Source organism: Simochromis diagramma, unplaced genomic scaffold, assembly GCF_900408965.1.
Source record: "Simochromis diagramma unplaced genomic scaffold, fSimDia1.1 OVJJ01000299.1, whole genome shotgun sequence".
NCBI lineage: Eukaryota > Metazoa > Chordata > Actinopteri > Cichliformes > Cichlidae > Simochromis > Simochromis diagramma.
Genome location: NW_024386795.1, coordinates 447,420 through 457,676, shown reverse-complemented (window position 1 = coordinate 457,676; position 10,257 = coordinate 447,420).

The following is a 10,257-nucleotide window of genomic DNA, read 5'->3' as shown; positions in this document are numbered from 1 at the left end:
GGCAGAAACAGCACTTCTCCTTTCCGCGCCTTCTTTATGTTCTTCGCTGGAGCCTTGTCATCAGGGTGCTTGTTCTTCAGTGAGTTGCAAGTAACCTCTGGAACTCCAAGACTTTGTAACTTTGACCTGTAATTTCCCATCTTGTATTTAAGACTATACATCCATCCCATCCAGCCATTACGACTGCCTGGCTCTGTCAGACATGGGTGCTTTTTGACCAGAGCCTCTGCCACTTCTCCAAACTGAAGGCCAGTAGGATAGGCTGTGTAGCTGTACATATAATCAGCTAATTTTTCCATTATATCTGACTTGACTGAAGTATTGTTCAGCACAGTGCCATTTTGAACAAAGACTTCATTGGCATTTTTCAGTACAGTCTCTGTTGCCACAGAGAAAAGTGGAATGACAATTTCATCTGGCCATGTAGTCTTCAGAGGACTTTGAAGAGGGGAGAGTATGACAGTGTTATCTGAAGACAGAGATGATCCATCTGTTTGGTCCTCTGTGGTTTTATAGGTTGAAGAGCTTGAACTTTCATTCAGTGAACTTACATCTGAGGGATTTTCACACTGAGGAATCAATGTAAGCACTACTGATGGAATGACCACAGCTTTGACTGTACCCCTATCTTTGATTTGGTTGGGAGAATGAAGTGTAAAGAAATCTCCAAATGAGTCATCATAATAGTGCAATGTGAAATCCTCAACTAGCCCAAATGTCTCTCTCACTGTCGCATGCAACTCCTCAACAGTCCTGGGTATTCCAGAAGAGAGCACAAGCTTCTCACTCTGTTGTCCAAAAATTACTTTCAAAGCAACGGAGTCCATCTGCAGAATAAAAACCACAAGAAAAAAGAAAAAGAAAGGGGATATCTGAGTCTTTCCCCTTACACTAACAAACAATGTGACGTTTTATTGACACCATTTTCTTGCCTTCAACACGATATGGTGTTAAGGGGTAAGTGTCACCAAGTACTCTGGGATGTATTAGGTCATTTTCCCAGAAGGATCCAGGTAAAAAGAGTCACAGATTTTACATCTAATAGTTGGAAGGACCTCACACTCTTCCGTTTCATGCGAACTGTGAGACCTAGACAAGTGTGAGCCTAAGGCACCCCATGTCTTAAAAGAGCAAGGACTATTCAAATGAAGACAGGGTATGGAATAGCCATGACCAAATGTACCGTGTTTCACTCGATAATGTTTGAGTAGTGACACTTTTGATGACTCCTCATGTTTGCAGAGTTTACACTGCCATCTCATCACCTGTGACCTAAAAAATTGTGAGAAAATATGTCTCACAGTATGAAGATGACAGAATGGTGTATAACCATATTTACACAGTTTTTGTATGATTAACTGATTGAATAACCAATACTCACTACCAATTCAGGTGGAGGATACAACTTACAAATAAGTCAACATGGAACAAAGTACAATACTTAACCACATTGAAATAATCTGAATCACATCACCACGCTGTATAAATAAAAAGATAGTATGGTGACACTAGATGACAGACCATGAACTCATCAATAGGGCTGCTCGATTATGGCAAAAATGATAATCACGATTATTTTCACTGAAATTGAGATCACGATTATTTGACGATATTTATTTAACCCTTTAAGACCTACTATAGAACCAAGTCCACCAGAGCTTATATTATTTTTTTTACATGCTGTAGTGCCATTTGTGGGAGCATTTCAAGTTGCTATACAACTGTTATAGCCCATATTTTACTAATATGTATGCATTAAGTCCATAGTAACTACATTAATTGCAAAAAAGTGCAATAAATTACAAAAAAAATTGAAAATCGCTTTTGTTTTGTTTACATATATTTCTACTTGGAGAAATTTAAGAGGTTTATCCCTCAAAACTTTAAATACAAAAAAGTTGCAAAATATAGTTTACAACAACAGGAAATTTATTTTGAGTGTCTTCATAGTTTTATTTTGGAGATACAGCAATTTTTATATACTGCAGGAAAAACAAAAAACAATACTATGATGCAAATTTGCAAAGAAAACAGCATGTGCATCATTTCACTGTGGGAAGTGTTACGAACAGCTGATAGGAACGGCAAAGCGTGTTTCTGGAATATTATGTTTTTGTTCCTGCAAGCGCTTTTTATGCAATTTTTGCAAAGCTATATGTGGAACGAAACCATGACCGAGGACAAGCTGATTGCATAAGATGTAAGTACAACTCCTCCGGTTTCATATGCAAAACAAATTATTGCGCTAGCTTACACGGTTCAGGTTCTACAGGGATTTAAAAATAGTTACGCAAAACGGAGCATGCTGCTCTGACCGGCTTTAAAGGGTTAACAATGACTTTAAAAAAATAATATAAAATAGTGTGCAACACCACTGAAGTTTTTTTTTAAACTCTCTTTTCAACCAACGGCAGTCACTCTCCAAATAACTTCTGCTTAGCTTTCCGAGCTTCCCTCGGGTCCTCCTAATCAGCGGTCTCCAACCTTTTTTGCGCCATGGACCGGTTTATGCCCGACAATATTTTCACGGACCGGCCTTTAAGGTGTCGCGGATAAATGAGGGAGGGGCTAATAATCGGCTCAGTCATTTTTAATGAGCGTTGAAAGCCCAGATTGTAATCGTGATTAAAATTCGATTAATTGAGCAGCCCTACTCATCAATATATTTACCGAACTGAAAAATTCTCAAAATTTAGATTTGGCATTTGTATGACCCACCACAAAACCAGTATAAATGTTTAGGTGGTATCACCATCCACTACTCAGCTTGTATAAAACAATATCATATCATTCCAAAATTTAACACATCAAGTCCTCTGAGTAAAATTACCTGCTTTACTTTGTAGTTGATGCAGATTTTTTTCTCCTGGTGGTGAAGATGGTGCTGAAAAAATACAAATCAAAACTTTATCATTACAAAACATGTCACTGAGTAATCTGCCATAACATCAATCTCTTATAAGAAATTTTAGCTTGGATTGAAATAAACATTTATTTATGTAAATTGGGAGTAACTATACTGGAAATGATGGTACTTTTGGCTTGACCCAAAGGACCAAAGCTTTTTTTTTCATTATTTTCTGGGATCTGAAAGGAAGTAGGGCCCCGAGTCTAAATTTACTTAAGGCCCCATAGTACTTTGGACCGGCCCTGGATGAGATAATCTGCTGACCCGGGCGGTCCTCTCAGCGTTCTCTCAAAAACTGGCCCTGTTCGGGACAAAGCTGAAAGCAGCGTCTTATATGCTCTGAAAGACCCCACATAGAACAAGAAAGCTAAGCAGCATGGTTGCTGCTATGAACTGTTCTGCGGGCAGATCTTCTTAGTTACCAAAGCCATTGATGACGTCTGTTCATCTCCTGAACAACCTGACGGAGTGAGTCAGGCCGCGTGACTACCGCAGCTCCCGCACCGCGACTCAACAGGGCCATTTTCTAGAAATGTCTGAGCACACCTGCTTTCACGTGGTTCCTAAAATGCCCCCGATTAAACGGTCAGGTCGCTGGTACCGGGACATTCCGGTCAAATTACCCGGAACGCAGATAGCGACTCAGAACATAAAAGGATAAAAGGGCGCGGTTTCCCGCTGCCTTGACTGGAAGACGGGTTGAAAACTTAAATTAACGTGCACAAACACGCTGCGAAAAGTGAGCCACCATGACAAACGCTTTCTTCAGAACATGTTATAAAAGAACGGTGTGGATAAAGACAGCTAATGTAAGAATGGGTCACTTACCTGAAAACGTTACCAAGTCTGCAGTGGATGTGTGTCTGTCTCGTTCAACGTGCAGAAAATCTCCCATGAGGCCATACTCCTCGCGCGCGGTACATGCCAAAGGTCATTAGTCTTACTCAAAGTTTTAAGTTAGTATTTGGGGGACAAAATTATATTGATTTTGAACCATTAATAATTAAAGTTAAAGACAACAATAAGTATGAATACCAGTGTCTCAGTTATTTTGAGTACTTTCTATGAGATATATTGAGTAGATTTAAATAATGCACCCTGTGTTTCAAATACAGATTTTTTTCTTTTAAATAAACTTGAACAAAAGAGCTCAGTTCAACTCAAAAACTGGTGTTGAAAATTTAAGCATTCTTTTCAGTATTTTCAACTCAAGATAACACTTTTGTGATTTTCAAAGATTTAATCAAGGTCATCGAACTTAGAATTATAATGATATTTACTAAGCCCCTGAATCATTTTTTAGGGTGTTGTTACTTTGGTCCCAGCTCTCTGCAGGTCATTCACCAGGTCCCCCCGTGTGGTTCTGGGATCTTTGCTCACCGTTCTCATGATCATTTTGACCCCACGGGATGAGATCTTGCGTGGAGCCCCAGATCGAGGGAGATTATCAGTGGTCTTGTATGTCTTCCATTTTCTGATGCTTGCTCCCACAGTTGATTTTTTCACACCAAGCTGCTTGCCTATTGTAGATTCACTCTTCCCAGTCTGGTGCAGGTCTACAATACTTTTCCTGGTGTCCTTCGAAAGCTCTTTGGTCTTGGCCATGGCGGAGTTTGGAGTCTAACTGTTTGAGGCTGTGGACAGGTGTCTTTTACACAGATGATGAGTTCAAACAGGTGCCATTCATACAGGTAACGAGTGGGGGACAGAAAAGCGTCTTACAGAAGACGTTACAGGTCTGTGAGAGCCAGAGATTTTCCATGTTTGAGGTGACCAAATACTTATTTTCCACCCTGATTTATGAATAAATTCTTTACAAATCCTACCATGTGAATTCATGGATTTTTCTTCACATTCTGTCTCTCACAGTTGAAGTGTACCTCTGGTGCAAATTACTGACCTCTGTCATCATTTGAAGTGGGGGAACTTGCACAATCGGTGGCTGACTAAATACTTTTTTGCCCCACTGTAATATGATTTCATAGACAAACTAACTTACTTACTCAAGGCCTAAAGGCTTGTTGACGACACCCGTTTTTTTTAATGTTACAAACGCAACAACCACCTGATCTGAACATTGTTTGACAGAACATTAACAAGTTAATAAATGACTACAGATAACAAATCTGTTATGTTCTGTGTGTCTGAAACGGTAAAAAACAAAAAAACGAATACATTTTTGTCTGCCAATCTCAAAATATCAGTTGGGGTCTGTACAGAATATACTTGTTTTGTGTTTTTCAGCTACACCAAATGGATGCACACTGAAATTTAACATCCTACACTTGCAAAATGGAGTATATCGAACCATTGGCAGGATGTTGTCCACGATAATAGTGTGAGGTGGAGAAGCACCTGCCTTTCTCTCTCCACATGTAGTCAGGAGACATTGTTCAAGTACACCTAACACCGGATGATATAGGTGACCCTGAGTTAAGAGAGAATCTGAAAAAGGTGAATTGCAATATTATAACAAGAATATTGTAATATTTCCTATATTCACAAGTCTTCTTGCCTTCTTTTATAATTGCCTAGCCATAGTTTTGCTATAATAAATACACTGTTGGTTATTAGAGACAATTCCATGTGTTATATTTTCAGTTTGTTTCCTTTTTGTTAAAAAAAAAAAAAGCTCATATTGGTGAAATACAGCCAAATAAACCAAAACAAATTTTTTTGAGTCCAATTAAAAGGAACCATCCATCTGCCGTATTTGTGTACACTGGTAAAAAAACAAACATTTAAAGTGTTTTTCTTAAATATTTAGGTTGTAAATGCAACAACTCAACATGATTTGGAGGAAGCAGTCAGCTGCTGTGACTCATGGCGATATCAAGGTTGAAGGTCTTCCACTCACGGTCACCGTGGCCAATAAAGATCTGTCTGTGAAAAATGCAGCTCTATACCTCGCAGTCCTGCAACGGCAAAGCTGTTTCGATCAACTACCTGATGGCTTGTCTTACTATGGAGTGAGATTTATATTTTTTCTGTATCAATTAGTCATTATTTTATAATAAACATTTAGAGTGAGCTACTTTTTGTATTTAAAACTGGAATTTAACCATTATGTAAACTTTTCTGTCTAGATTTTATCACTCCTGAGAGCGAACCCCAGTTTGCGTGTTCTGCTTGACCTATCAGGGGAGGACAAAGATCTGACAGCCAGTTTAATTGCTGGGGTTCTAAGGCCAAGCTATTCTGTCCTTGGGAGCAACAGAAGAGTTAGAGAGGAGCTGATGGTGGTCAGATTTCTGGAATTTCTCCAGTGTGTCGAAAGTAAGCAGAAATTCACATATAATGTAGTCTGGCCATGAAACAATTCAGGACACTAAAGTAAAATTTAATTTGTCTTTTTATGTCACATGCACACACAAAACAGGAATAAAAATGTATGAAAGCTACAACTGACAAGCAAAGCAAAGACAGAACCTCTGTATTTTTTATAAATACATTAGTCATCATTTAGTTGTTAGCTCAAGCTTTAACTATTTTATAGTCCCTGGGTTAACGGTGGTTTTTCTTTGTTTTTAGATAAAGAGCTGAGAGACGCACTTGGAGAAAGGACTCTTACCAAGGATGAAGAGGCAATTGTGAAGGCTTTGAGGCCTGGTCACATCTTGGCTTTTGCCACCGGGAGCAGCAGTTCCAGCCATAGGTTTTCAACCAGCTCCTAAAATAACATTCATTCACGATGAAAGCAAACATCTCCCGATTGCACACACATGAGCAAATGAGCTTCAGCTTTTTGTGAATGAAACAACAATGGCTGATGATGATGCTTTTCATTACTGCTTCTTAGTAGCACTCCTGAATGGAGCTTTATTCAGCACCATCTAAACATGTTCCAAAAAAGTGAAATTAAAATGGTGGGTTTGTTAACTCTAATCCTGCTCATTAATTGTAGTTTCAAGCAACTTTGCTTCATACAAGATAGTTGAAATCAATTCTGACTGCATTTAATGTTGAGATGTAATAATTTTCAAAGCTTCAATAGATTTAGGAAAATGCTAACTCTCTATTTTCAACGACAAATCAATAAAGTCACTGGTGTAGTACAAAATAATTTTATTAGTTTTTTCTTTTTTTTTTAAACAAGGACATTTCAAAATTACGGAGCCCCGCAGGGGACACGGGAGAAAAAAAATTAAGACGGACTTTTGCGAGATCTCGCAAAACTTTTGTGAGATCTCGCAAAACAAACTTAGGATCTCGCAAAAGTTTTGCGAGATCTCACAAAAGTTTTAGTCGCATTCTTCGGAGGCCGCCAGCTCGAAGCCGACTGGAAGGTCGAGGCACAATGTGCCGGGAGAGCGGTGTTCCTCCCGGCTGTAGTAGGTCTCGACCTCCCGTTAGCTTCGAGATGGTGGGTGTCAGATCTCCGAAAACGTCAGAGCACTTTTGCAAATATGTGATTTCTTGTTAACCGAGCAGATATCTGACGTTTACACAACTACATTCACGCCTCAAACTATCTTAAAAGTGTATTTTGTGACCCAGAAAGAGTAATATTACAACTAAGTAGCTGCCGCCATTGTTGGAATTCAACTTTTGCGAGATCTCGCAAAACCGTTTTGCGAGATCTCGCAAAAGTCCGTCTTAATTTTAAGATGGGGCTCCGTACAAAATAGTTTATGCACAGAGTATAATAAAAATGCTTTGTAGAATAGGCCAGCATTACTTACACACATCTAACAGCAACATTTATTAAGACTATTCGACCATTACAATGATTAGCAAAATACTGTAGATAATTTTGTGAAGTGATTTATAGACTGACTGTTCAGTGTTGATCATGTTCACTGTTATACTGTATTACACTGTTACAGTGTGAATTTGATGGCTTTACTGCAATCTGAATTACTGTTTTTACCCATAAACCAAATGTAGTTGTAGCCTTCTGAATAGCCTATGAGTCACTATCAGTCATTAACTTTGAGTCCTTATGTGGCAGGAGGTATCACTGCTAGAGGGGAGGGGTCTTCTGCAGTAATACAAAAACACATTTGCTGTACAGCATTTAAGAATACTAAGTGACATTGAAAGGAGCCAGCTAAGGTGGTTCGGGCATCTGACAAGGATGCCTCCTGGGCGGCTCCTGGGTGAGATGTTCCAGGCATGTCCCACTGGAACAGACCCCGAGGCAGACCCAGGACATGCTGGAGAGATTATATCTCTCGGCTGGCCTGGGAACGCCTTGGTGTTCCCCCGGATAAGCTGGAGGAGGTGGCTGGGCTTCTCTGCTTAGGCTGCTGCCCCCGCGACCCGGCCCGGATAAAGCGGATGAAGATGGATGGAACGCTCAATCCTCTGGTTGTGCACAGAACTTCCCATTAAGACAGAGCCTTCACCCCTGCTTGCTCGCATGTCCTCCCAAATCTGAGCGTTCTCTCCTCCATGATCAGTCCTGATATGCAGGGGTCTGCCAAATTGTCCAACAGCTGCAGTAAAGAGGGCTTTCACAGTCTCAGCTCGATTATTGCTGGAGCACTGAAGAAACATCAACATCATCAAATTAAGACATCATCCTGCTTTATCCATCTATTGCACCATGAACAACAAACTTCCAACGAATCAGCTTGTGATTTCCATCTATGTGCCATATGAAATTTGGATGAGGCACAGAATATACTCGCCGAGCAACTGCAGTTCTTCTCCTGGATAGACCACCAGCTGGGTCCACCCTCCGCAGTGACTCTCTTACACGCCATCTTTGAACCACTATGTTTTTGGAACGCAGATGACCCATCAGCATCACTTCTCCAACATTTGGATGTTCAGTTTTTATCTGGGACACTATCTGATCTAACTCATGGTCACTGATTACATTGAATTTTGACTCTGAGATATTATAGTCTTGCAGTAACTTATACAGAGTGGGCCTGGAGATGGAAAGGATAGATGCAGCCTCAGTAAAAGATGTTTTCAGGGAAAGAACATTTTCTAATTCCTCTTTGGAAATCTGAAGCCTTCCTTGGTAACCATCCTAGAACACGGCACAGATAATCTCAATGAGCAAAATTCTCCAACAAAAGATGGGTAATTTGAGGCAATTATACTGTGACAGATTAGCTAGGGAGTAATATTTTATCAATAGTTTTAAAATATGAAAGTGGGCAATCAAAAGACACTTCACAGCAAAAACAGTAATAAAATATGACGTAAAACTTGTGAATGTTGTTGGTGGTGATGTGACACTGCTAGTGATGGACCCCTAAGAAGATGAAATATATGTAGAATCAGAATCATTACTTTGACAGGAGTTAATTTAAGGTGATATATTACACCAAAGAAAAAACAAAAGCCAGTCAGCTAAATGACATGTGTAAGAAGGCCTACCGAGCGGTATCCCAGTGGAGACGGCAGGTCTACTTGGTCCGGGTGCATTACTGGATTCCTAAGGAAACATTTACATCAAGAACGACTGTTACCTACCAAATAAATAGAGTTGTATAATGTTCGATCTCTGTCTGCTGCCTACCAAATGAAATAATTGAGGACTAGCTAAGTAATTTAGCTTTGCTAGTTTTGCTAACACTGCTATCAACCCGTCCAAAACAGTCAATGGTCCAAAATGTTATACAATAAACTTACCAAGTGCTGCGGTGTTTGTGAGGTGGAGACTGCACTACCGCTGAATTGTTGGATGGCCGACAAAACGGCTCTTCCAATGTTTTCAGCTAAATCGCTGGACATGCTGGTAGGGAATCAGTGACCCGTACAATAAATTTGCATATTAGCTAAATATTTAGTTTCCCGTAACATTTAGATTTAAATATAACATTTAGATTTAACATTTAAAATTGTGTTTTAAATATCAAAAGTTACAAATATTTTACTAAATGTAAAAAATGACTCAAAAAACATGTTTTTGTAAGATTTAGAGCTAAATGTGGAAAAATGTTGCCGTTAATTTCGGCATGTTTCAGTTTACAAATAGCGCCCGTTATAACTGAGGGTAGGAACATAGATCAAAAGGTAAAATGATAGCTTCACTGTAATGCTCAGCTTGCTCAAAGCCTGCTCATCCTCTTCTTGTATGCAGCTCCTGTAAGGGTGGCTCAATAGTTCATAACAACTCTGAGGTGAGTCACTGAAGAGACTAATAGTTAGTGATTCTGTTCTGAGATGTGACGCTAGAGACTCTTCCAGGGGCCAGAGCAGGCGACACTGAGGGGAATTTAAAACTGCTGGATAAGGGTAAACGTAAATTCAGTAAAATTAGAATTAAATAATCAGCTATGTACCACAGGCCTTCAAGCTGGCTGTAGTTAAACCGATAATTTTCTGTGCATCGTTGCTTACTTGATGAAAGCCCAATTAGGATAACCAAAGATGCACAGAAAAGAAGA